The following is a 5,168-nucleotide window of genomic DNA, read 5'->3' as shown; positions in this document are numbered from 1 at the left end:
AATTGACATGTAGTTACAAAGTTACTTATAGTTAATAGAATGTCTAAAGTGGACTATCGAAATAAAGTGTAACCAAAGAAACTAATATAGTTTCGTGCCCTGTGTCATTTACATTTCACTAGATTAAACACATTAACCTCAAAACATTTTCAGCTTTCTCTTTCTGCAAACTGTATGGTGTAGTGATATGACAGCACCCAAAATAATATCAAACACTCCAACGCAGCTCCATTCTTCGCGAAAGATGTATAAAAAGGTGCACAAGAAACAAAAACCTTGAAAAATTATATACGACCCGCCAAATGCTGGCCAAATCACAGAGATGCCGATTCGTATGGAACTAATATTATCACAGGACCTCGGTGTTCGGCGAAATATGGTAGGTCATTTGCGGGGGAATTTTTACTTTACAAATTACAGACATGGCCGTTTTGCACGGGATTAAGATCACAGACAACCTCCACAATTATTACAAATGACTGTAGGTCACCAGGTAATAATAATCCCATGTGAATAGGGCTTTAGAGTCAACGTACTCAGAGTTGAGTGAACTAACTCAATTTAGCTGTTCTGAACCCGAAAACTCAGAGTTTCCCATTTCAGGGTAAGTCAACTCAGAGTTCAAGTTTCAACTCAGTTACCTCCTTATTGAAACAGGCCCCATTTCTAAGTGCTATCTAATTGATGCATTTCTTCGGTAAAATACAGGTTTGTATAATGTTCATGAGCCTCTGAAAAGTGGCTGGGGCATTGCACAGGCCAAAGGGTAGAACACGGAACTGGTACAGCCCACGGTGAGAAACGAAAGCGGTCTTTGGCCTAGACGATTATTCCATGGCAACCTGCCAATAACCCCTGGCATTTACCTCAGAGAATGTGCACAAAAACAAATGCAACCTGAAATAAAGTCCGGGGGTTTTTTTGTTTGTTTTTTTCTCCAGTCTTCCAGAATCAGTGTTCCTTGTTGCAGGTGTCAGGCCACGTGAAGTGAGTGAAAAACGTGACTGCAACCAGTAATATATTATATCGTTACTTCAAAAATGTCCAATCCGGCAAAAACCAAAATAAATATCCATTTGTCCTTCAAAGAGAAAAAAACTATGTCAAATCTCCCAAGTGTCCCTTTCTTCTTTATGTTTTTTCAGTCAAAGTTTCGTAGCTATAGAATAACGAACCGTCTCTCCCATCGAAAGAAAAACAAAAATCTGTCCAACTAGATGAAACAACACAAAATTCACCTTCACTCTTTTGTCCTTGCACCTCCAATTGATCCCAAACGAGTCTTCAAAGAACAGCAGAAAATCCGCGGAACGCCATCACGTGTCCTTTTTTTTTTTCCCGGGATCCGCGCGGCCTACTCTCTAACCTGCCAGCGGTCTTTCCTGGATAAAGTTACCCCGCCGTACCACGAACACGTCCGTCGATAATCAATAGCCGCCAGGAGAGACGAGTAAAAGAGATAACTTTGGTAGATCCACCCTGTTCAGGCGCCACTTTGTAACACCGAGTTGAAATGTTAAACAGCCCAGATGGGAAACTGTGTGGGGCTAATAATGCACGGGAGACGAGAGGATGGCGTATTTTCCCGAGTTTAATAAAACACCTCAAGCACCGACACACTCATCCACATACATGGGGGAACGAGTGAGGAAAAAAAAGTACACAAGCATCCAACTCAGGTCACAAACAGAAAAGGAATAAAATAAAATAAAGATGTCGGTAGAGCAAGTTATCTCTTCACCTTTTCAACTCGTACAGCCACACGCTATGCACATGCGCAGATGTCAATCTGCCACAAAACTACCGTAAATGCTCTAGTGGCCGTTACAATGCGTGCAGTGTGAATCACGTTAACGAGTGTCGCGCCTGTCTTTTTGCATGATGGAAAAGCCTGATGTTTCGCATAAAATAAGCAATTTTATTCATAAAGATACAGAACATAAATACTGTACTTTGGATGCTAAAATATGTCCTCAGAGCTGTTTACTGTTTTATGGGCAGGTTATGGAGTCAGTCACGTTTTGGCTAGAATGAAATGCAGGTAGGCGGTCTTAGCCGTTAGCAGTTCCCCACCGAACACGATTCCTGCTCGGGCATGAGAACCAGTGCCATTATCGTGGAAACAGGATAACAGAGACTGGTCAATTACACGTATATTACTTCTGTTTAATGTTTAATTCTTACTTCTAATCTTTGTTAAACAAGTTTAAATATAGGCAATATGTATGCCCTATGTAGGCTATTAAAAACTATATAAACAATGCTGTAAATTATATAAATAAAGGAAAATAAAGGAAGTTATCATGCAAACCTGTGGTTGTGTGGAGTATTTTACACAATTCTAGAGAATTTAAAGGCAGGGTAGGTGATTTGGTTCAAAAACATTTTTTGTTATGCTGGTTGAAAGTCTCTTCACATCCCGATAGCAATCACTAAGCTAAGTGGTCTAAATGTATTTATATGTATTTATATTGACTGTTTGCGCAGACTGTCATTATCTAGTCCCTTCACTGACTCTTTCCTGCCATTCCCCTACGTTCTGTCACTGTCAGCTACACGTGGTGGTTTGTTTTGGTCCTGCCATTGTCTGCTGCACATGGTGGAGCAATCAACGCTAACTAGCTGCGCTGCACGCTTCATCAGCCCCGCACCTGTTACTCATTTCCCCTTCCTTATTTATTCCTGTCTTTGTCATGTCTTTGTGTCGGTATGTCTTATGAGTTCAAGTCTGCTCTAAACTTGCGTATGTGGAGATGTTCTCTCTCTCTTAAGCCATTTGCACTGTGCCCAGGATCCTTAGGCGAGGATGAATTAATCCGCTGGATAGCGAGACCGGATTGGGAGCGCTAGACTGAACGCTCTTCAGTCATTCTCCCAGCCTACAGTCCCAGTTGATGTGTGCAGTAGGAGCACGACACCACCTTATTCACCTTTTTCCCTGGAACATTGTGCTTTCTGTTTTTGTTCATTATCATCCGAAGATCATAATAAACTTCATTCTTCTGTTTGGCACAGCACTTGAGTTCTTCTGTTTTTTTTATACACAGCCTTGTGTGACAGAACATACCAATAATTTATGGACTCAGCAGGAGACCTAGAGATCTGCCAAGCTTTCCCTCAGCAGGGTATCCTCCTAGGACGCCAACAGGAGGAGATAACAGCGTCTCATCAGGCCTTGACCAGCCTGTCACAGCAACTCACCGCTATCTCCCAATGCCTCGACCAGATCCAGATCAATCCATCTGAGGTTCCCGCACCGGTTCTCCCTGACTTTCTCATTACAGCCATCCTGTTTCCCCACTGAGAAGTTCAAGGTAGTGTTTGTTATAATGCACCTGGCTGTAATCGCAAAAAAAGGGGGGCACAGTGATATGGGACAACGAACACGAGTGCTGCAGTTCATTCACTGATTTCTGCCAGGAACTACAGAAGGTATTTGACTGACCAGCTCAGGGTAATGAAGCAGCACGAGCACTCTCACTACTGCGAGAGGGAACCAGATCGGTGTCGGATTACGTCATCAAGTTCTGCATGCTCGCCGCGTCTAATGGCTGGAACAGCAAAGCATTGTGGGACCATTTCCTACATGGACTGGCTGAGCACGTGGAGGATGAGATTAACTCCCTGAATCTGCCTCTCTCTCTCGATTGGTTGGTCAAACTCACCACTCGGGTTGACTTCTGCATAGCGCTCAGGTCGCAACACCGCAGAATGGGAGTCAGGCACGAGAGCTTTGATCTCCTGCACACCGCAAGGGTCACAACGGCTTGGTTTCTCTGAAGAGGAACCTATGCAGATCGGCTGTGCTCATCTCACCTCCCGGGAACGGCGGCATCAGATCTCCCATGGTTTGTGTCTCTATTGCGGGGAGGCGGGGAACATTGTCACAGCCTTCCCCCACAAGAGGCAACCCCCCTCTAGAGGAAAGCACATTAAGCATGACTGCCGCTCTGCTGCCCTCTGGTGGCCGGACTACTCTCCCAGCCATTCTTCAGTCAGAGCGGGTCACCCATCCGGTGGCAGCTCTCATCGACTCCGGAGCGGAGGGGGACTTCATGGACATTGAACTGGCTAAACGCTGGGGAGTTCCTGTTCTTCCTCTAGCCTAATCTATCTCCACCAAAACACTTCGTGGAACTCCTCTCACCAAGATCACATCCATCACTGGACTTGTTCACCTGAACACATCCGGCAATCACACAGAGGAGATTTGATTCCTCCTCATTCTCTCTCCCTCCGCTCCAGTAGTTTTGGGGCACACCTGGCTTACTAAGCACAACCCTCTGATTGATTGGGCTCACCATACCTTAGTGGAGTGTTAATTTTGTTTGTCTCAATGTTTGGTGTCTGTAAATCCCCTGTAATGTCTATCTCTGTGTTACTGAAGGAGCAGGTGAACCAGACGAATGTTCTGGTGACTTACCATTACTTGAGAGTGGTGTTCAGTAAGTCCCGAGCTTCATCTCTCCCTCCGCACCGCCCGTATGATTGTGCAATAGATTTATTACCTGGCACTTCTCTACCTAAGGGGCGCCTTTATTCACTCTCCGGTCCTGAGAGGGAGACCATGAAGAAATATATCAATGAGTCTCTATTAGCCGGGTTCATACGTCCTTCTTCCTCTCCGGCTGGGGCAGGGTTTTTCTTCGTGGAGAAGAAAGATGGTTCGCTACGTCCCTGCATTCATTATTGGGGGCTGAATGACATTACGGTCACGAATAGTCATCCCTTGCCATTGATGTCTTCAGCTTTTGAACTCTTACAGAGGACAGCCATCTTTACAAAGTTAGACCTACGCAACGCTTATCACTTAGTTCGGATTAGGAAGGGGGACAAATGGAAGACCACCTTTAACACCCCTACAGGTCACTTTGAGTATTTGGTTATGCCTTTTGGACTTTCAAACTCCTCCGCGGTCTTCCAGGCACTCGTTAATGACATGCTCAGAGACATGGTCAACCAGTTTGTGTTTGTATACCTCGACGATATCCTTATCTTCTACCAGAACGATAGTGATCACGTCCAGCACGTCAGGCTAATGTTACAACGGCTTCTAGAGAATCACTTATTCGCCAGGCTGGAGAAGTGTGAGGTCCACACATCATCAGTTCCGTTCCTGTGGTTTATTTTGTTGCCGGAGAGCATTTGAATGGACCTTGCCAAAGTAG

General features: G+C 44.9%; 1 long non-coding RNA gene across 1 annotated transcript; it reads left to right on the top strand.

Annotated features, from left to right (window-relative positions):
* The first annotated feature begins 442 nt into the window (after nucleotides 1-442).
* Nucleotides 443-3,932, top strand: LOC107746715 (uncharacterized). The gene is made up of 3 exons (XR_001640722.1): nucleotides 443-526; nucleotides 3,315-3,317; nucleotides 3,922-3,932. It is a non-coding gene; the product is annotated as an uncharacterized LOC107746715 (long non-coding RNA).
* The last annotated feature ends 1,236 nt before the right edge of the window (nucleotides 3,933-5,168 follow it).

Source organism: Sinocyclocheilus rhinocerous, unplaced genomic scaffold (genome assembly GCF_001515625.1).
Source record: "Sinocyclocheilus rhinocerous isolate Xijiao unplaced genomic scaffold, SAMN03320098_v1.1 scaffold1100, whole genome shotgun sequence".
Taxonomy (NCBI): domain Eukaryota; kingdom Metazoa; phylum Chordata; class Actinopteri; order Cypriniformes; family Cyprinidae; genus Sinocyclocheilus; species Sinocyclocheilus rhinocerous.
Note: the sequence above shows the minus strand (reverse complement) of the source record. Positions and strands in the feature narration are given on the sequence as shown.